The sequence below is a fragment of the Schistocerca serialis genome, chromosome 1 (assembly GCF_023864345.2).
Source record: "Schistocerca serialis cubense isolate TAMUIC-IGC-003099 chromosome 1, iqSchSeri2.2, whole genome shotgun sequence".
NCBI classification, from domain to species: Eukaryota; Metazoa; Arthropoda; class Insecta; order Orthoptera; family Acrididae; genus Schistocerca; species Schistocerca serialis.
Window position 1 is genome coordinate 136,522,469 of NC_064638.1, and position 22,690 is coordinate 136,545,158.

Here is a 22,690-nt window from a genome sequence, read left to right on the forward strand (position 1 = left end):
AGAGCATTTACACAAGGTTGGCGCCGGTGGCGACACCTACAACGTGCTGACAGGAGGAAACTTTCCAACCGATTTCTCATACACAAACAGCAGTTGACCGGCGTCGCTTCGTGAAACGTTGTTGTGATACCTCGTGTAAGGAGGAGAAATGCGTACCATCACGTTTCCGGCTTTGATGAAGGTCGGATTGTAGCCTATCACGATTGCTGCTTATCGTATCGCGACATTGCTGGTCGCGTTGGTCGAGATCCAATGACTGTTAGCAGAATATGGAATCGGTGGTTTCAGGAGCGTAATACGGAACGCCGTGCTGGATCCCAACGGCCTCGTATCACTAGTAGTCGAGAGGACAGGCATCTGATCCACATGGCTGTAACGGATCGTGCAGCCACGTCTCGATCCCTGAGTCAACAGATGGGGACGTTTGCAAGACAACAACCATTTGCACTAACAGTTCTACGTCGTTTTCAGCGGCATGGACTATCAGCTCGGAGACCATGGCTGCAGTTACCCTTGACGCTGCATCACAGACAGGAGCGCCTGCGATGGTGTAATCAACGACGAACATGGGTGCACGAATGGCAAAAAGTCGTTTTTTCGGATGAATCCAGCTTCTGTTTACAGCATCATGATGGTCGCATCCGTGTTTGGCGACATCGCGGTGAACGCACATTGGAAGCGTATATTCGTCATCGCCATACTGGCGTATCACCCGGCGTGATGATATGGGTTGCCATTGGTTACACGTCTCGGTCGCCTCTTTTTCGCATTGACGGCACATTGAACAGTGGACATTACATTTCAGATGTGTTAAGACCCGTGGCTCTACCCTTCATTAGATCGCTGCGAAACCCTACATTTCAGCAGGATAATGCACGACCGCATGTTGCAGGTCTTGTGCGGGCCTTCCTGGATACATAAATTTTCGACTACTGCCCTGGCCAGCACATTCTCCAGATCTCTCACCAACTGAAAACGTCTGGTCAATGGTAGCCGAGCAACTGGCTCATCACAATACGCCAGTCACTACTCTTGATGAACTGTGGTATCGTGTTGAAGCTGCATGAGCTGCTGTACCTGTTCACGCCATCCAAGCTGTGTTTGACTCAATGCCCAGGCGTATCAATGCCGTTATTACGGCCAGAGGTGGTTGTTCTGGGTACTGATTTCTCAGGATCTATGTACCCAAATTACGTGAAAATGTAATCACATGTCAGTTCTATTATAATATATTTGTCCAATAAATACTAGTTTATCATCTGCATTTCTTCTTGGTGTAGCAATTTTAATGACCAGTAGTGTAATAAATGTCAACCAACGTCAAGCCGAGTAACTGAATGCATTAAGGCCAGAGGTGGAACTGACTTGCTCAGCTTGTGAAGCTCGTGCTGTTGAATAAATAATCCAACTTTTCTAAAATTTTATTGTTTGTCTGTGCATGTACATCACAACTACCGATTTACGTCCCATTCTTCGTGCTGCCCCCTCCCCTTTTTTGTCTTATAGTGAATTTTCCTAGTTTTACTTCCCCCATCGTCTACTATGCACCATATGTGCGAGAGACAGTCGAGATCGCTCGCATTAGCAAGTGAACTTGTCAGAAGAACATCTGAGTGAATTGTAGTAAGCTTATGCTTATACACATAGCTCCTTCATAAAACAATGGAGTGGGCGAAGTTGGGAATAAAATCTACAGATATAAACCAGTATAAATGACCTGACGTGATAACTGTAGGTAAGATTCTAAGCTTCTGATCTGTGTGCGCTGGGCCGGCCGGTGTAGCCGAGCGGTTCTAGGCGCTGCAGTCTGGAACCGCGCGACCGCTACGGTCGCAGGTTCGAATCCTTCCTCGGGCATGGATGTGTGCGATGTCCTTAGGTTAGTTAGGTTTAAGTAGTTGTTTCTAGGGGACTGATGACCTCAGGTGTTAAGTCCGATAGTGCTCAGAGCCATTTGATTTGTCTGCGCTGGAAAGTTTACAGTCAATGCGTTTTACTACTTTTAACTTATGGCAGTAAGACATAATTTGTGTGAGATAATTGATTTGGTGAAATCAAATATATAACGAAATGACAGACGACGGCATACCGAAAGATGAATACACAACATTGGAAAATATGCCGAAGTAAGTGTAATTGGAGACTGAACTGCATTATCTAGTACTGTGTGTCACTAAATATGCCACAGAAAAAGAACACGGCATTTTAGAAAACTTTTATACAAACTGAATAAAGTATATAAAATTTGATTATTGTCGTTTCTTCGAGAAAAAGGCCAATATACAGTAGTAGATGACGTCAACGAAACAGGCAAGAAATCGCTTGAAGTATATGAAATACACACTAGCGTTTCTGTACGGAATTTAGCCCAAATTTATCTCCCACGCTATAAAAAGCCTGCATATTACCAAACCTACGTACCCACAAACTGTTATCCAACTTAAACTCGTATGTTAACCTTCGACTAAACAAAACCTAATTTGAATTGACCTGCATCTGGACTGAATGCAGCTTCTCTTTATGTTAAATGCGCAACTGAAGTAAAACAATTATCCGATCCTAATCAAAATTTCCAATTACCTCGCGTCTTTACAACACTGTTGCATATTTCTCTAAAGCACAACAGCAAACAGGAAGTAGCCAGCGGTTAAGCTAGATTTCTATTTTTAAAACTTCGTTGCATGCCATATAGTGCAATGTGGTAATGCCTAATGATAAACCTTCTTTAAACAGTAGAATGTCTAGAAATGATATTCCAGTAGAACGATTTTAGAATGAGGTATGTATACAAAAGCGTCATCTTCACACATAACATTGGTAAAAACAATACTGTGCTTAACAGAGTAAACAATGGTTTATAATGTTAACAGAGAATTTCTTTAAGAAAACAAACAGCTTAATCAGTTGATGTGTTAATGAATGACTCAGGAAAGTGGGGTGGTCTTCCTGTCAGCTCTGAGCACGTGAACAAAGTTGGCAATCATTCCGACAAACTAGCTCCACAGTGCTGCAGGCTTACGGGCTTACCTCTAACTTATTTTATTTAAAAAAAAAAAAAAAAGACATTACTCAAAATTTTTATACTTTTCACATTTCAATGTATAGGTTAGGTTAGTGTTTTTTAACGTCCCGTCGACAACGAGGTCATTAGAATCGGAGCGCAAGCTCGGGTTAGGGAAGGATGGGGAAGGAAATCGGCCGTGCCCTTTCAAAGGAACCATCCCGGCATTTGCCTGAAACGATTTAGGGAAATCACGGAAAACCTAAATCAGGATGGCTGGGGACGGGATTGAACCGTCGTCCTCCCGAATGCGAGTCCAGTGTACTAACCACTGCGCCACCTCACTCGGTTTTCAATGAATACATCATATCCATCCTTGCTGCCCTTTACTATAAATATTTCTTCATCTAACAAGTACAATCACAGGTCAACACAGCACTACTCGATACGTCCATCACCTGCCACACTTCAACTACGAGTGTATCAGACGGCGCAGACGCAAAATCTGTTCCACAACAAAATCAAAGATTGTTCGACAGTAACATAACTCGCTCTCTTTCTCTCTTACGTGCTCATCGATTACTTACAAAAATCAAAGTGACGTGCCCACGTTACAAGTAGTCCGGCAAGCGACAGATATTTTGAATCATGGTTGGCAGAAAGGAATTTCAACCTCGTCCTGGTTGACTACGAGCCAAAAGTCTTGAGGCCGACGGCTCCCTGTCGGTAGGTAGCAAGGAATGCGGACGCAGATGCGTGCCTGCAACTAAGCGACGGGTAGGAGTCAAACTGGAAGAAAAGAAGGTCAACAAAGACTTCACGCCCCTGAAAGATATACGGCACTTGTAGCTACTTTAAGTTTACAGGTCGCATCCGACTGCGTCTGGTGGAATAAAAATGAAGCAAAAACTCGATCTGCCGAGAGACACTTTGCTCGCCAAAACGTGTTACGCGTGAAATAACGCTAACGTTGACAGGAGGTGTGTCCGAAGTCCTGAGATTCACAGAAGAAATACGACTGCGGCACTCGAGCTGCCAACGGAGACGGGGGAACGAAACGTCGCTGAAAGATCTATTTGTAACAGGGGCGCATTCTGGTGGACTTAAGCGCACATCAAAGGAACACGATTTCCTCGTCAGCCCGCTAAGCCCCCACTATATCATGATACCCGTAAATCCTGAATTACGCGTGTGTATGTTGAGTCATGCGTGAGACTAGTGAGTGCATCTATTCGTAATCCTTTCCGCTATTTGTATCTTACGAGCGGTCCTTTCTGTCGGACCTGGTGTACCTACATCGTGCGCTATTACTTCTAGAACACAAATCATCTTCTTTTGCTTGTGCCTTTGTCCCGCATAGCCACAGGGTCGGCATGGTCATTAGCAGATGTGGCGTGGTTAGTTGAAGGGGTGGCCCTTCCTGACATCACCCCTGAATGAAGTTGCTCTGCAACATCCTTGTTATTCAAGGAGAGCCAAAATTTTCTAAATCATCACGAACTTAACCTTGTTCCACATTAAATGTCTTCCATTTGGTTCGTTATTCCACGCTGAATTTTTGCCTTCGAGGTAGATGCGTACGAAGACGACTTTCATAGTAGCTTATAACTGATTGTATGTTTTATTTTAATTTTGGTGTTCGTACACTCAGGAGGATTACCGAACATTCTAGATCAATTTACGATTATAAATTCTTCGGAATAATTGTATTTCCCAATTATTTTACTATCCGCTTCCGCAATGGAAATTTTATAACTTAAAACAAATTCTAGAATAGTCTCTGGCCGGCCGCTGGTGGCCGAGCGGTTCTAGGCGGTTCAGTCCGGAACCGTGCGACCGCTACGGTCGCAGGTTCGAATCCTGCCCCGGGCATGGATGTGTGTGATGTCCTTAAGTTAGTTAGGTTTAAGTAGTTCTAAGTTTTAGGGGACTGATGACCCGAGATGTTAAGTCCCATAGTGCTCAGAGCCATTTGAACCATTTTTTTTAATAGTCTCTGACATGCAAAGGATATATAGTTTCTTGCCTGTTATTAATTAAAACTGAACTAATTTTGACGGTATACTAAAATCTGAAGGTCGACCGGAGTGGCCGAGCGGTTCTAGGCCCTACAGTCTGGAACCGCGCGACCACTATGGTCGCAGATTCTAATCCTGCCTCGGGCATGGATGTGTGTGATGTCCTTAGGTTAGTTAGGTTTAAGTAGTTCTAAGTTCTAGGGGACTGATGACCTCGGAAGTTAAGTCCCATAGTGCTAAGAGCCATTTGAACCATAAAATCTGCAGTACGCTACATTGTGAGATATAAGGGGATGGTTCTATACACCGACGTACTTTTCAAGCAGTTTATTTTAAGAGCTGATGCAGACGACGATGGAATTTTGGTAGATATTGTGAGCATGTGGGTCCTATTCTGTCATTCTGCGCAACGGATTAATCTGAGATGTACCCTTTACCCTGTGGCTCCTGCAAGATGCAATTTCCACCCCCACACTACTGAAGAAGTCAGACAGACGCTCCTAACATTCTAAAGAGAAATGCCCGAAAAACTTTCAGCAATAAATATCCTCTGGAATCGTCCGCTGTAAGGAAATGACACAAAAAATCATAAAATGTCTTACATAATTAGTGGGATACTTAGGTACTGGAGCAGTTCTAGTTAGTGTAAGAAAAAGACGAAACTAACGAAAATTATTATTTATTTTGCAAAAATTCTAAGAAATCACAATGGCACCTTTAGTTATGAACTGAACAAGTTATTTCCGGGTTATTTTCGGAATGTGAAGTTACCTCTTAGGGATACGATTCGCTAGTGAAATTTCTGTACAAAGTTTAAGATTGTTATTGACTTGGCAGAATGGCTGAGAGTCACGCCTGCTCAACTTGAATAATTATCCATTAGAACGTTGCTAGGTACGGTCAAGGCTGTCACATATGAAATGCAGTGAAGTGTATTGTTGTGGAGGAAATATGGGGCTCACAAGAGCTGTAGCGCACAATACCGTAAGCTGCGATGACTGCTGTCTGCGCCGCTCGCTGCTGACAAATAAGATAACTCTCGTTCTATCAGGATTCACCTTTGCCAATCAAACTCTCCCTACACCTTGATGAAGTCAAGGACTCCTATTCGCCCCTAGTCTATTGGCGTGGTACACCGGTCAGATAACCAGTCCACCACGATGCCACTCAAAAATTCGCTCAAAGGCATTTAACTATTACTCAGTCCGTTCACACTGCACAATAAGTGTGGCAGCCAACACAGTGAACAACGCTTAATCACAAGGACTCAATATAGAATCGCACTCCGATTCGCTCTCGATAGAGGTGCTCTCCCAGTGAAGTAATGAGGAGAGACTTGTTCCTCGCTCTTTGAGTACACGTACGAGCGTACACGCTCTCATTACGTGTTCTCGCTCCATGAGCAACAACAGAATGGGCCCTCTCCACGCCAGACGTGAAGGGGTATATCTTTCGGTCCCTTCCATTACTCCTTCAGCTCAAGGGGTCAGGAATATCGTCTGCCAATCAAGCATTGCTCTTCTACAACGGGAGAATGACGTTTCGTTTAAGGCGACAAATCCGGAAATCTGTAATATCGGCGTTTGGCGTTTGCTGTCTCCCTGTGAAAACCTCTGAAACAGCGTGCTATGTTTATAAAGAATGCGTAAGCTAGGCGCTCCCACACAGTGGAGCGGAATTTGCTTTTAAGCCGAACACGGGGTTGTTCTCCCCTTTCACTCGGGTAAATGCTGTCCGTTCCACGGGCAGTTGCCGTCCGACGTAGATAGGCTGAATCGGCCTCTGAAGGGACTTGCCTCTCGTCGTGCGGGTCGCCTCTCCCGAAGTAAAAGTTCTTGTGGCCGTTGTGTCTTGAATGTGTGTGTGTACGCCAGGCTCGAGTATCTCAACCCTGGTGCGCACTTGTTATTTGCGTATCGTTTACATGAATTCATACAACATTTTTATCTTATCAAGTTTGGGTTAGAATGAAGCATCTTGATGTGCGGAATATGATTGTGTGGGCGGAATATGTAAGCAAAGAAGGTCAGGAGACCACGACGACTTACAATATTTAATGCACTGTAGCCTAAGAAGACGCTTCTTTTATGACATAGGCTAAATACAAAAAGCACGGAATACTGCATAGCACAATAAAATCAAGCATGTCACAGCACAAGTAACTGACAATCATTAATATCATACCAAATAACTGTTGCCGAAATAACTTTAATTGCGATAACTTGCACAGCAAAACTTCCGTTTAGCTCATCTCTGCTTTCCGCTATCCTTAGAGTGCAGCACAGCTTTCATTTCAGTGCTACATTTGTACGTATACAAACAATGTCACTGCAACATATTTTAAACTTACTATTTATAACGTAGACAAAGAAAGTTTTTGCTGTGCTTTATAGTAAAGAGTTTATTATTAGTTCAGAAGTGCATAAATTTGTGTGGCCTTACCCTAGGTGGCATGATGTTCCACCCATTTCATGAGAGGACCACAGTATCAGTGTACGAGTGATTTGAAACTGGAACACACATCGGAACTGTCTATAGGCAGTATACGAGATTCAACAACAAATGCAACACATTTTTTTCTCGGTAAATTTCGAAAAAAATGCGGAATTTGTTGTTGGACATCGTACAATATTCTCGCTTTAGCCCCTGTAGTTCCATGAAGCTATGGTAAGTGACGACCTTCAGAATGGCGTCTGTGTCGGAGGTGCGCTCCAAGCAGAGGGTTGTCAATGAGTTCATTTAGGAGGAATATTCCTAGGTGATTGCTCAGTGTCTCTGAGACCTGGCTGTGAACAAAAGCACGGTGTGTCGTTTGGCAAGGCGTCTGTCATAATTGAAACAACATCGCGAAAATGTGTCAGATCTCCCTCGTGCCAGTCGGCCACACACATCTGTGACTCCTCCCTTCAGCATATTCGTGGCCACAACAATGCCACTCCACAATCCTACTCCATGATCACGCAAGGCCACACAGAATTCTGCTCTCTCGAGAGGAGCTCACAAGACTTCAGTGGACTGTTCTTCCTCATCCACCCTACATTGCAGACCTCGCACCTTCCGGCTTCCATCTGTTTCGCCCAATGAAGAATGCACTCTGCGAGAAGCAGTACGTGGGTGATTCGGAAGTTATTGATAAAGCAAGACGTTAGCTCCGACATCGACCAGTAGAGCGGTACCAGGCTGATGTTCTGGCCCTACCAGTAAGTTGTAGCCAAAAGAGTGGGGATTAATATGATGTTTTGGAATCCCGAATAAAACCAACCCCATTTTCTGAATAAAAGTGTTGCATTACTTATAAAAGAACCCCCGTATGTTGTTACAGTGAAGAAAGTGCATTGTCCCCAATTCGAGTTCCATTCCAACATAAAATTTTTACTTGTGACCGCTGCAGTGAAGGATCTACTAGGATTCAGTTAACGAGCTAAGGGTATTGGCCCAGTTGTTAGAGTGCGTACAGAAGGGCAGAATGTAAACTCTAAAGTGGAACATAAACGTACAGGGTGAGAATTAAAATCGTCATACTTTCTGAAAGGTTTGCGTTAGGGCGTTCAAACTGCCGGTTGGCCGCGGGGCATAATGGGAATTAGTGTGCGCATGCGTTGTTTGGTTTAGCGACGAAGCCCACTTTTATTTGGATCGGTTTGTCAATAAGCAACATTGGTGCACTTGGGGGACGGAGAATACGCGTTTCGCGATCGAGAAGTCTCTTCAGCCTCATCGGATGACTGTGTGGTGTGTAATGTCCAGTCACGGAATAATCGGGGCGACATTTCTTGATGGCACGGTGACTACCGAACGTTATGTGAAGGTTTAGGAACATGATTTCATCCCCATTATCCAAAGTGACCCCGATTTCGACAAGAGGTGGTTCACGCAAGACGGAGCTCGACCTCATCGAAGCAGCAGAGTATTTGATGTCCTGGAATAGCACTTTGGGGAACGCATCGTGGCTGTGGGTTACCCAGAGGCCACTGGCATGGGCCTCGATTGGCCGCCATATTCTCCGGATCTGAACACATGTGACTCCTTCTTGTGGGGCTATATTAAAGACAAAATGAACATTAATGGCCCCAAAACCATTGCTGAGCTGGAAACAGACATTCGGGAGGTCATCGGCAGCATCAATGTTCCGACACTTCAGCGAGTCATGCAGAATATTTCTTTTATTCTGCGCCACTGAGCCGTACTTTGTATCGCAACCGTTGCCTGTTTGCTAGTGGCAGCAGCTGCGTTATCGATATCTAGTAATTGTGGCCTTATATTTACGGTGACGTGGTTGTTCTTCCGGGTCGTGTGAATGAGCAGTTCGGTTGGGGATCCGGAGCAGCCATGAGTGCAGTGCGAAACCCACCGGGACTTCTGGTGGCACGTATGCACTGCCGGATGAAAGGGCTGTGTTCGCGAGGGTACACAACCTAGTCGTCAACAGGATCTAACAAGCCTTAAGTTGTGTGGATTTTAATCCGCGTAGTGAAGCTCCACCATTGTTAGCTATCGTGATTGTCCAGTGACGCGTTCGTGTTGCTGCTCGCGGTGTCGCTGAGACGAAGAGCAGCGAGTGGACTGCTTGGGGAATGTGGATCTAATTATCTTTCCACGACTTCTTGTTACTAATTGCTGCATTCTGTTTGTCAAGTTCAACCAGCGGTATTTTTCCTGCCTGGTAGCCGCAAACACCCCAGTGATCTGCGCAGTAGGTCGGTTGGTGTTTCTTCTGCTCTGGCAATAGTGGTGCCTTTCTTCTTTCGGACGCTCTAAACACAACATTCTGAGGACGTACCGCTGACTGCCGGTTCCGGCTTTGGCATGTTGTTCCATCGTTGCAATGGTTATCGGACTTTAGGTAGCTTCAGCAGATTATGATTAGTCATTCGTTAGACTGCCATTAGTCTGTGTTACCATCTTGTGATGTGAATGACATTCTTTGCTCTCTTTCTCATTGCTCATGAAAGCGTTTTTGGCGTGATCTACTCAGAGGTCGATTCCTGGAGCACCGTCTGTGACTGGCTCTTGTGTTTTATTATTGTGTTATTATTTTATTATTGTGTTATTATTTTATTATTGTATTACCAAGTTAGCATCACTTGTCCCACCTGTTTTGGGAACAGTTGCTTGTTCTTTTGAATTAACCTTGTTATTATATTTGACGTTTTATTGTATGTTGTAACTTTTTAAAATATAATTGCCACTCTTGGCGTTACAGCGAGTTAAACGGTTGTGGTACCAAGTTTATTATCATTTTATCTCACCTGTTTGGTGATCAGTTGCCTGTCTTTTGCTACTACATTGCTGTTTGACAGTATGTTCGTTAAATTGTTTTAATAATTGCCATTCTTGGCGTTTAAGGCCTTCACCCATGAAACAGTTCTTAATTTATTGCCAGTAAGGCCTTTAACCATGAAACCTTAATTTATTGCCATTAGGCCCCTAGCCATGAGTGTCGTTACTTGTCGTTACTTGTAACCGCAGGGGTAGGTATAGGGAAGTTAGAATTTGTCTCCCACGAACCGTAGTTACTGCATTTATATTAAAAAAGAAAAAAATTCCTCCAGCTGTAATTAAGGTGTCGATTTTATTTTGGCAACTAGTTCCAACGTTGTAACAACGTCATCTTCAGGCCCATACACTTGTTGACGTCAACTACTTGCGGCCGATACTAGAAGTCAGTGGTGAGATATGGACGTTGGGCCTGAAGATGACGCTGTTACAAAGCTGAAACTAGTTGCCAAAATAAAATCGACACCTTAAATACACCTGGAGGAATTTCTTCATTTTTAATATAAATTTATAGCAGCTGACGTCACACTGTCTTCCATTTCAACTATGGATGTACGAAGATTATTTATTCCAGTCTTCCGGTACATACATGACTCTCCAGTAGGAGGACATTTAGGTATTAATAATACCTTAGAGAAGGTCAAAGAGCAGCTGTCTTGGCTGACACTTTATAAAGACATTAGATATTTAGTCAAAGAATGCCGAGATTGTAAGAAGGGAAAACCAAGTAACTCTGTAACCAAGTAACAACTGGCGAGGGTATTGCCGCAGTAGGAACGGGAAGAGCATCCGTTCGACAAATTGTTTGTTGATTATGTGGGCCCGCTTCCTCGGACGAAAAGTGGCAATTCGTATATTCTCGTAGGGTTGAACGCCTCCTCCAGGTTCGTTTGGTTGGTACCTAGCCGGGGTGTGGCCGCTCTCATCACCATCTCTTATCTTAGCAATATTTTTAGGTGGTTCGGGCAACTGCGGGCATTTGATACGGATAACGATCTAGGCATTCTGGCAAGGTCGTTTAGGCTATTCTGTTTTGCCAATGGGATAAAACATGTTGCCACCACATCTTATTACCCTCTGGCTTCCTTCGCCCAAAGAATTAACAGGAACTAGAAGTCATCGTTAATTATTTTACACCATAAATCCACCTTGGCCTGGTTAGCGTTTAACTCTGTGCGGCATGAAGCATCCCAGGCCACCCCAGCTAGCCTACTGCTCGCATATCCCATGAATTCCCCGCTCTCCAATTTATTGGGAATAAGTGATCTTTTACCTCCATCTATCACTCTGGAAGTTCTTAGGGAGAAATGGGGGCGAGCTCGGGCAAATATTAGGAAGGCTCAGGATCGTCAGGTCTGTCGCTAGAATAGAAACAGACTTCTCGAGATAATTGCTTGGGGAAGCTTGTCCTGCGTTCCCCTGGTCCATATTCCATTGTCTAAATTTTAAGCTCGGTCAATCTTTTGGTCAAGGACCCAGGAAAGGGAAAGCTTATAAGGGATTAAACATTCCAGCGGAGTGAGGGGTTCTTAGTCCCAGGGTAGGCTTGTTCAGATTTGAGATGGGGAGATTGAGCCCTGGCGTCATTGAGTTAGCAGGCTGTTCTGTCTTGTGTCACTGTCTATATACGGGGTTCGCTAGGCCAAGAGGGAGGCACGAAGTTTGGGGATCGGCGGTAGCGTTGCGACAGAGGTGGTCAGGAGGGTCGAGCGGCCGAAGCTACGAGTTGCGCAAGGAGGGCCTGCGCAGAGCGAAGATACCTGAGTACTTTACCTGGGTCCGCGTCGACAGCAAGCAGGAGGTGGACATTCCGTCGGTTGGTTGGCAACATTCGTTTCGGACGACCGCTCGTTCCCTCGCTGCCCTCTTCTACCTGGGTTTCATTGGCACCACTCAGTAACCGCTTGAACACACCATGGATACATGCAACTGCTTGCTGATGAAGGAGAGTAACATTCTGCAATCCTCGTGGTGATTTGTTTCTTTGTTTACCTGTCCTCCTTATTGTATTTTGGTTTGCACCCGGCCCTCTGAGTTTTACTTGGTGGGGTCTTTGGTCGTAAATATAGATTCAAATGGTTGGTTCAAATGGCTCTGAGCACTATGCGACTTAACTTCTGAAGTCATCAGTCGCCTAGAACTTAACTAATTAAACCTAACTAACCTAAGGACATCACACACATCTATGCCCGGGGCAGGATTCGAACCTGCGAGCGTAGCGGTCGCTCGGCTCCAGACTGTAGCGCCTAGAACAGCACGGCCACTCCGGCCGGCGTATATATAGCCAGTAGTGTTGTACTAAGACACTAGTTGACGTTTAAAAAATGGTTCAAATGGCTCTGAGCACTATGCGACTTAACTTCTAAGGTCATCAGTCGCCTAGAACTTAGAACTAATTAAACCTAACTAACCTAAGGACATCACACACATCTATGCCTGGGGCAGGATTCGAACCTGCGACCGTAGCGGTCGCTCGGCTCCAGACTGTAGCGTCTAGAACAGCACCGCCACTCCGGCCGGCGTAAATATAGGCAGTAGTGTTGTACTAAGACACTAGTTCACGTTTAAAAATTTGTCCCACAATTATTATATTGCCTTTCCTTTCTGGTTTGTACCTGATCATTAACGTTCTAATTAATCAGTTCTTGGTCGTAAATGCAGCCAGAAAAATTACACTAAGGCACAGGTTGCCGTTAAACCAATTAGGGACCTTGTGGTTAGATTTAGCTGTTTACCGGTTCAGTTCTTTGATTGTAATTGCATTTCTCACTCAGTTATAATCTGAACTGTTGTACTAAGTTGTTCGTTTCCGTGGTTGAAAGACCGTGTCATTATTGGTGTATTTCAGCTGTATCTTGTGGTTCCGTCAAGTGAGTTCCATTGTAATAAGTGTTCACAAGTGATGTTTTAAGACGTTCCTTCAGAGCGGTCTTAGTAACTGACAATCAGTTTAATCTTGAAAATATTAACAGCCAACTGTCACCAGGGTTATAGTCAATTGTCAGAAGGGACAGGTTGGGGTCCACTCGCACCTTGATTGCCGATTGAAATTAAGAGGTTGGTTGCTTTGAAGTAAGCCTTATCATTGTCTTATTGTTTGCTAATCTGTTTAACCTTTAAGCACAGTTACGCATCTTAACCCCGAACCTCTCGACATCCAGCTTTCAAAATAAAGTCTTTTGTTTTGAGTATTGAATCATTCTTGTCATCAGTGGTGCTTATATAGTTTTCATGTGTTGCAGAATGGCATTTAATAAGACAGACTGTGTCCAACAAGGTAGTAAACGCCGGGGTTTCACCCGACAACGGGCGGGCTGCAGGTCCGGCCGTCTTCTTCAAAATGTGTGTGAAATCTTATGGGACTTAACTGCTAAGGTCATCAGTCCCTAAGCTTACACACTACTTAACCTAAATTATCCTAAGGGCAAACACACACAGCCATGCCCGAGGGAGGACTCGAACCTCCGCCGGGACAAGCCGCACAGTCCATGACTGCAGGCCGTCTTGTAATAATTGTCCTGTTGTTGGCTGTTTTGCAACACAGCAATTCAGATTTCTTCTGCAAAGACTAAAAGCTTATTCAACTTAAGGCTTAAGGTCAAAAGAATTTTGCAAATTTGTTCATTTTTTTAAAGAAAATTATATGATTAAATGCTTCGATTATCTGTAAAACACAGTTTATATATTGTTAAATAAACAGGTTTTGTAAAAATAAAGATATATTGTCGGATCCTCCCTTCCACGTGTTCCTTAATTTCAGTAAGTCTCACGTATCACAGGTGCTTCCATTTGGCTTGAACCATTGCAACAACATGTCGTTTGGATGACTTGTATTAGGACTTCTGGCCTTGTCACTGATGGTGGCAGAGCATGGTATCTGGTTGGTTTGGGAAAAAATGGGAAAGTGAGAATAGGCAGAAGGCAGTGAAGATGTCGTGGGAAGGATAGGGTTGGTGACAGAAGTTATTGTAGATGCGGGTGAGACTTTAGGATGAAGAGGGTCAACATAGTGTGGTGGATTGCGGAAAAATCTCCATGTAGTGGTGATTGAGTGGACGGCTTTTACAGATGACACAGATGGTAGGACTGTCCATAGTGGGATAACGGGACAGTGAACAGCCAGCAGTCGATGACTGCCAGTGACAAAGTGTCCTCGTTGTGACTGGATTACAGCACCGACTCAAGGGTGATGAATTGTTACCGACAACAATGCAGTAATGGCACCATATTCAGAGATTGTGGAGGAGGTGCTGAGATGACAGTCACGAGGCAGTGAGACGACCGCGAAGTCAAACGATGATGATCCATAAAGCGAGGCAAGGCTGCAGGTGGCAGACAATAATTAAACACAGGGGTGTTCTCGACAGATGATCAGCGCGTAACCCGAGAAATTCTTGACGACAATACACTAGACACTAGTATTACTTGTGAAGCAGAGGATAGGGGCTGCTTCTTGGTTATGCAGTGCAGGAGAGGCTGGTGAATTGCTACTATCGAACTATCAGTAAGGAATAATAGCATGTTTATGGGCGAATGAGCGCAATGCAGTAATGGCACCAGATTCCCACTCAAAGTTTTGTTTTTAGGCAATTGTGCGAGCACAGTCCAAGGTCGTATTCTGCCCAGCTGCCCTAGTACGTCAAAGATCGTATGACGTTAGAAGATTACCCAGTGGCCCACAGCTTTGGAGCCAGAAGTTTCATTATTTTTCAACGACTTTCGACACTCTTAATGATTAAACAATTTAAGCAATGCCCCACCACCCTCGACAGCCTTTGCCACACTTGCTGTTCATCTATCATTACAACTGCCACCGCTTTGGAGGGTGTTGTGCATGTGTATATGAAGCCCATCGTCTAGATCAAATTGGTAGTTCATTTTATGATGTTTCTTTTCATCAGAACCTATATGTTCATGTTAATAGCATATGAGCTGAAACGTATAAATGTAGATATAGAACCAAATAGTGACTGACACCTTTATGGAAATCGAGATGGGGTGGAACCATGTATGTAACAAGCTGTAGTGCATTGAGCGTCTGATGATAGAGTACTGTAAGTCTCATACTCCTCCACACATCATCATCTTTAGCAACACGACATCCATTATCAATATGCACTACACCAAAGCTAATGGTGCCTTTATGTCTAACATTCAAGAGTGAACTTACATATTTACACTAGGCATAGGCTGCCTTTAGAGACCTATGGGCCTGATTAACAACTTAAGTTCACAGGCTGTCTCGTCACATGACTTGACAGTAGCGCTGCTAAAGTCAGAACTACAGCACTCATGATGTTATGTTTGCGGGAAAACGCAGCCACAATATAAATAAGAGCAGAACCTCTTGTTACAGGTTTGTTTAGTAACTGCGAAAGCATCACGGAGATGCTCAGTCTGTTCCAGTGACAGAAACTGCAAGCTGAGGTGTTCTACATCACGGTATGGTCTGCTGTTAAAGTTCCGGTAATGTACGTTCCTAGAAGACTAAACCAGCATACTACTTCCTTTTACGTATGCCTCGCTAAAAGATCATCAAAATAAATTTAAGAGATCCGATGCGGAGACTTAGCAGCAATTGTTCTTCCGCGCGACCAAAGCAGGGAAAGGGGGAAGTGATACTGTGGTGTATAGAAGTAAATGCCGATATATATAAACGTCCACAAAGTCAGTTTTAGAGAAGTATTGATTCCCTATTAATGTAGCCAACAGTTCTTGTGGATATGGAATGGGATAGATATCTAAGATTGGGCGTTAAAAGCTGGCTTAACATCACCACAAAAACACAGTTAGCCAGTTGTTTTCTTAATGACGGTAATTGAGGTCCTCCGTCCGACTGCCGGCCGGAGTGGCCGTCCGGTTCTAGGCGCTACAGTCTGGAACCGAGCGACCGCTACGTTTAATTAGTTCTAAGTTCTAGGAGACTGATGACCTCAGAAGTTAAGTTGCATAGTGCTCAGAGCCATTTGAACCAACCATTTCCGTCCGACTAGCGGAACTGAGCGGTAAGACCCCTAGGCCTCAGAAATATTAAAGCTCCTTATTAACTACGTTAGCCATGGCGAATGGTATCGGGTGAATTCGACAAAAACGGGATTGCAGTCCTTTTAAAGATAGGTGCACAACAAAATCCTTAGGTCAGCCCAACGAGGGGCAAAACATTGTTAAAATCTTCATATAACTTATCTGAGTCATTGAATGATGTACAAGTTGACTTTAGGTTCACGTATTCGTCTATGCGTACGAAGAAAATGTATCCAGTTCAGTTATGTTATTAGCCAACGGCGAAGTAACTACCACAAATATTATCTGGAGATCTACATTTTTATACTTAGCCGTTAATGACAGCAGACTTTTTAACGAAATATTTTGATGGCTGTAGTTCATTACTCGCCGCTGTGTCTTGTGCAGTGGCGGTGATTATCGGAGGTGACAGACTCCAAGTCGACCTAGAAGTTCTCCTTCGTTTTGTTCAAGGCTAAGATGATGATGACCACGACCGGAGTTCCATTGGCTGTCCCTGATACTGGTGTAACAGCACTGACATGGTCACCAAACCACGATCGAGCCCCTTGACCGCCGATACAAGCACTACATACTTACTCTTTGCTCTGCTAGTCGCTGTATGTTGCATCACAATGAGGCCATCGATGCATATCGTGCCTGTGGTGGCAATCTAGGCTACTATGTTGGTTAACAGCAGTGATGTGAAGAGGCGGCATCCATCCACTGGCTCATAGGTTGGACGAGATCGATGTCGTACATTACACTCTCTTTCCCGAGTGTCTACCGACGGTGGAGGACACTTTTTACCCACTAAGGCAAATGATACTTTTCTAGACTTGCACGAAAAGCTACAAGGTCTTTTTCAAGGGACCAAGACATGATAATCGCGTGGGGAAATATATGGAGTTTAGGGTGGATGCTCGAGTGTTTCCTACATGAGTAGGCGCAACTTCTGCGTTACGACATTTGCGATATGTGGACGTGGGCTATCATCAAGCAGCTGCACCACTTCGCGCACGATTACACACTGTGATTTTCTAAAGATGTGCAGCTCCATACAAATTCTTCGTTCACCGATGGTGTCTGTCCTTCGGCAGCCAAGAAAAGAATAACAGCACATTGGCCCCATTTGGACGTTTCCGTATTTACCGCAAGTGCACCGAAAAGACACGAATGCCACACTAGTTCCTTGCCTAAATCTCGGTGCTCATATACCCGTATCGGAGACGTGCTACGTTGCAGTGCCCTCGAAGCGAAACTTTTTGAATGCCGCTTGCAGCAAGGCACTTTGACATTCGGGATCCAAAATGTTACTTGCAATGGAGAAGGAAGAGACGCAGACGGATGTCCCAGGTTTAATTTGCATCCTGAAAACAGACAAACGCCGCGAGTGGAGGCAATGCAGGCTGCGTTGCCTTTTGTTTGATAAATAGTTCCAGCAGTTCACTTTGCTGCCGCTTTTGTTGTTCTTGTAAGATTACCTGCTGCTTTCACAACTCCACAAACTGTTGATCCAACCTTTCGATGTTTCTATTACACGGTGAGTGAGGCCCTCGTTGCCAATGTAGCAGCGCACTAGAACGCACAAGGAAAACCTGGTATTCACGAGCGTGAGCAAGAGATTTGCGATCACTGTTAGCTTAAACACCGGCCTTGCAGGCGGACTGTATCTGGCAGTGTCTAAAACAACGTATGGAGAACCAATAAGAGAAACCAAAGCCGTTGTATGCCAAACACAGATATCCATTAGTAAACAGAGCCTCATACAGAGCGCCTGTTAGTGTTTTTTTTGCTTTATTATTATTTCGACTCCCCACGAAGGGGCAGACTGCTAGCGAATAAAATCGTTCTTCAGCCAAAGAATACACAAGCTGAAAAGATGATTAAAAAAAACAGAACACAATAAATGATAATTTGACAACGAAGCCTTTAACGAAGGCGCTGTTTTATAAAACAATCTCGGACGTCTTGGCGCGTCAGTTCAGGACAAAAGCTCGAGCTTTCGATGAAAACTTATCGGCTTTGTCAACTGCAACTGATTGTCTAAAGTGCTGCTGTGTTGGCCTTATATAGTCCATGGACGGCTTGTGATTGGTCGGTAATTACGTAATGCTGTCAAAGGTGGTGTCACATTTGTGCTGATGACGCCACCGCTTCCGTAGTAGCGTAAACATTGCCACGAATGTCTCTTTTCTGCATCGAGAATTCGCTTCCAGGCACCACTAATCATATCTGCTGTCACGGTTGAAGCTCTTCTCGAACATTTCCATTTCAACAGCCTCTTTAATTACGGAATCCTAGTATGTTGCCACCGCAGAGAGGAAGGAACAGATTGGTAGTTCATCACGTTGATGTTCAATGTTTTCGCGTTTCCTTTTCTTGAAAAATCGTGGCTTCATACCACGTGAACCATAGCCGATCTTTCGGAACACATACTTCAAAATACCAGTTTCGGAATCCAAGTGGCCCCGTCTGAAACCGGTCTTGCTTTGTGTACCAATGTATTTAAAAGTGCTCTCATCTGGACTGGAGAGTGAAAATTCTGGCCACTAAGATATAAATCAGTGTGCATCGGCTTGTGGCACACTCAGTGATCGAGACGTCCGTCTGGCTTTCGTTGCACCAAAACATTTGAAAATGGCAGCCTTCCTCCTTTCTCTGGCGCGACAGTAAACTCGATATTTGGGTGCATGCCGTTCATATCAAGGAAGTGATATTCGTTGGTCCGAGCACGGTGCTCACAACCCGAACTATAAGCCACTGTTAATCACTAGTGAAGGACTGGGTCCCTTACTTCGATTGCACATAATTCATTAAGGTCAATCCAACACATTTATTTCAAATAACATAAATTAAGTCTGATATTAAACAGGAATAAAAAAACAATTTCAATATCAGCTGATTTAATGCGTGAAACGCGAGTTAAGCCAACAACCAGACAAACTAAACAGTTCTCCATAATTCAAAAGAAAGAGAAAAACAAAATTGAATCAATACACCCCACTGACAAATATCCAAAAAACCTTACAGTACTACTCAAAAGAGTTCACTGAAGTGGGGAGCACTCATTCACCCGACATAACACTTCAAAATGAGTTCAATGGCTGCGTGCCCCAGAAAACTACAAGACATTAAATACACTTCATTTGACGAATAACAAATACTCTAACATTACGCCACTCCTGTTTGAACTGCGGTGTGCCAAAGAAACAGGCGCTTATTCTGAAAGAACAATTTTTTTATATGTTTAAATTACAGCATTAAGGAATTTCAAAAGATGTCCAACCGAACCCCCCCCCCCCCCCCCTTTTCAGTTGAGGCACAAATCTTTCCCCTTTCCAGGCGGAGGCTGAGCCAGAAACACAGAATGCCACAAGAAACAGTTTTGCTGTGAAATCTTACAGGACACCCGGAAGCAGTAACAGACAAGGGGTCGGCACCCACAAATGACACAGGCTAAGAGTCAGGCTGGGAGCACATCCTACGAGAACTTGTTCGCACTAGGCTCACCACAAACTGTAGACATTCCGGCCGAACATCCGCTTGCGGTGGCTGCCAGAAAGACGAAGCAACCAACAGGCCCACGCCGTGCTTCTCACACAGGCACCTCAATTTGTACAAACATCTAGGCCAACACCAACTCCGGACTCCCCTCTCACTGCGAGGTTTGGCACAGTTTATATGAAGTGCGTTCCAGGCAACCAGTAACCGCCGCAGGAGTTTCACGATTAGCAACAGCCCCAGAATAACAGACATCACACATGTGCTTACGCCCGAGCCACCACTCCGCAAGTCTCACCGGCCGCCCCAAACCGACTGCCTCTCGCCGTCCCGCGCGCCCCAGCCGAAAACGCAAAGATGCTCATTCCCGGGGACGCGCCAAAGATAACAAGCCGATGTGGCTCATTTGTATACGCTACTACAGGAGCTGTGGCGCCACCAGCGCTGAGGTGGTGCATCATCTGCGCATTAGGTAATTACCGCCAATCATAAGCAGTTTATGAGTTAAATAAGGCCACCACAGCAGCTGTTTAGACAGTCAGTTGCTCCTCACGAAATCGATGGAGGTAATCGTGAAAGCTCGAGGCATTACCCTGCACTGAGGCGGCAAGAAGGCAAGTGATCTCACAAGGGAACACATTTTTGGGCAATATTTAAGATATTTCCCAACAATGGATGACAATGAATGAAGGTTGTTTAAAAATCATACTCATGAACAACGCCTATGATTTTTAAAATTTTATAGTCGATTTATGTTACAGTTAAAGTATGATCATTGATGATAATGTTAATGCTGCTATGGCGTAATTGTGATGCGTGAAAATGATCATGCGATGATGGAGATGGAATGATAATTATGACTATGAAGCCCTGTTGAATCGCAAGTAGTGCGTAAAAGTCAGCAAGCTGGAGGAGAGTGGAGAGAAAAAATGGAGGGATATGTGAGGTTGAAACGTCCCCTTTGAACAATTATACAAGTCTGTCCTTATACTGGCACACAATATTTTTTTTTTAGCGCAACGCAATCCGACTTTCAGAAATCCCTACAAAAGAATGGCCCTGACTAACATTAACCTATGCGTTTCACAAATCGCTTACCTCACAAAAATCTTGGTTACTCGAACTACTGCAATACAGCGAGCGCCACTACTGCCAGCTAAATAAAAGATTCAAACTACGGAAGGCACTAACTACTGATAGGGATAGTTAGCAAATGAAAGATATTAATAGAGAACAAACAATGTATTTACCTTAGTATCATCAAAAGTCATAATATATATAGCAGTTCATGACAAATTACAAAACTCCGCCATCTCTGTTCCCACATCCACCACTGCTGGCGGCTCACCTCCAACTGCGCAACGCTACTCGCTGTTCGCAGCCAGCTGCCTAACACTACAATGGCGAGTATTACAACAATGCAAAGCAGCCACAGACTGCACACAGCACAGCCAGTGATTTTCATACAGAGGTGGCGTTACCAATAAAAAAACCTAAACTGCCTACTTACAAGGTGGAGCGTTGTGACAAGGGTTGGGAGGAGAGCTGTATCTCAGGGCGGGGAACGGGAGATGTTTGAAATTCTGGCATGACAGGGTGAATGAGGCAATAAGGTGCAATACAAGCTGAATTACATGTGTAGTGGCGCAGAGGATACCTGGATTTGTAACTAATGGGTGGTATATTTGGTACCAAGATGCGATTAATGTATTGGATCCGGAGGTGTCCTGCGAATAGAGGGAGATGCGGGAAGTTGATATGGTGTTGGATACGAGACTGAGAAGGTAAGCGGATACTGAAGGAGAGAGTGGGTGGGATTTCGAGGGAATTTAGGGAAGGCGAGATCCAGGCAGTGTCGGCTTAGGTAAGGGTGGGGCAGATAACGGAATGTTAGTGCGCCGTGCAGACGGCTCTGTATCCTGGTCTCTGGCAGAGAGCGTCGCTAATGCAGCCGTTTCGTTCGCCTTCTTGCAACACGGGCATCTACACCTGCGTCTAGCACCTACATCTACACTCCTGGAAATGGAAAAAAGAACACATTGACACCGGTGTGTCAGACCCACCATACTTACTCCGGACACTGCGAGAGGGCTGTACAAGCAATGATCACACGCACGGCACAGCGGACACACCAGGAACCGCGGTGTTGGCCGTCGAATGGCGCTAGCTGCGCAGCATTTTTGCACCGCCGCCGTCAGTGTCAGCCAGTTTGCCGTGGCATACGGAGCTCCATCGCACTCTTTAACACTGGTAGCATGCCGCGACAGCGTGGACGTGAACCGTATGTGCAGTTGACGGACTTTGAGCGAGGGCGTATAGTGGGCATGCGGGAGGCCGGGTGGACGTACCGCCGAATTGCTCAACACGTGGGGCGTGAGGTCTCCACAGTACATCGATGTTGTCGCCAGTGGTCGGCGGAAGGTGCACGTGCCCGTCGACCTGGGACCGGACCGCAGCGACGCACGGATGCACGCCAAGACCGTAGGATCCTACGCAGTGCCGTAGGGGACCACAACGCCACTTCCCAGCAAATTAGGGACACTGTTGCTCCTGGGGTATCGGCGAGGACCATTCGCAACCGTCTCCATGAAGCTGGGCTACGGTCCCGCACACCGTTAGGCCGTCTTCCGCTCACGCCCCAACATCGTGCAGCCCGCCTCCAGTGGTGTCTCGACAGGCGTGAATGGAGGGACGAATGGAGACGTGTCGTCTTCAGCGATGAGAGTCGCTTCTGCCTTGGTGCCAATGATGTTCGTATGCGTGTTTGGCGCCGTGCAGGTGAGCGTCACAATCAGGACTGCATACGACCGAGGCACACAGGGCCAACACCCGGCATCATGGTGTGGGGAGCGATCTCCTACACTGGCCGTACACCACTGGTGATCGT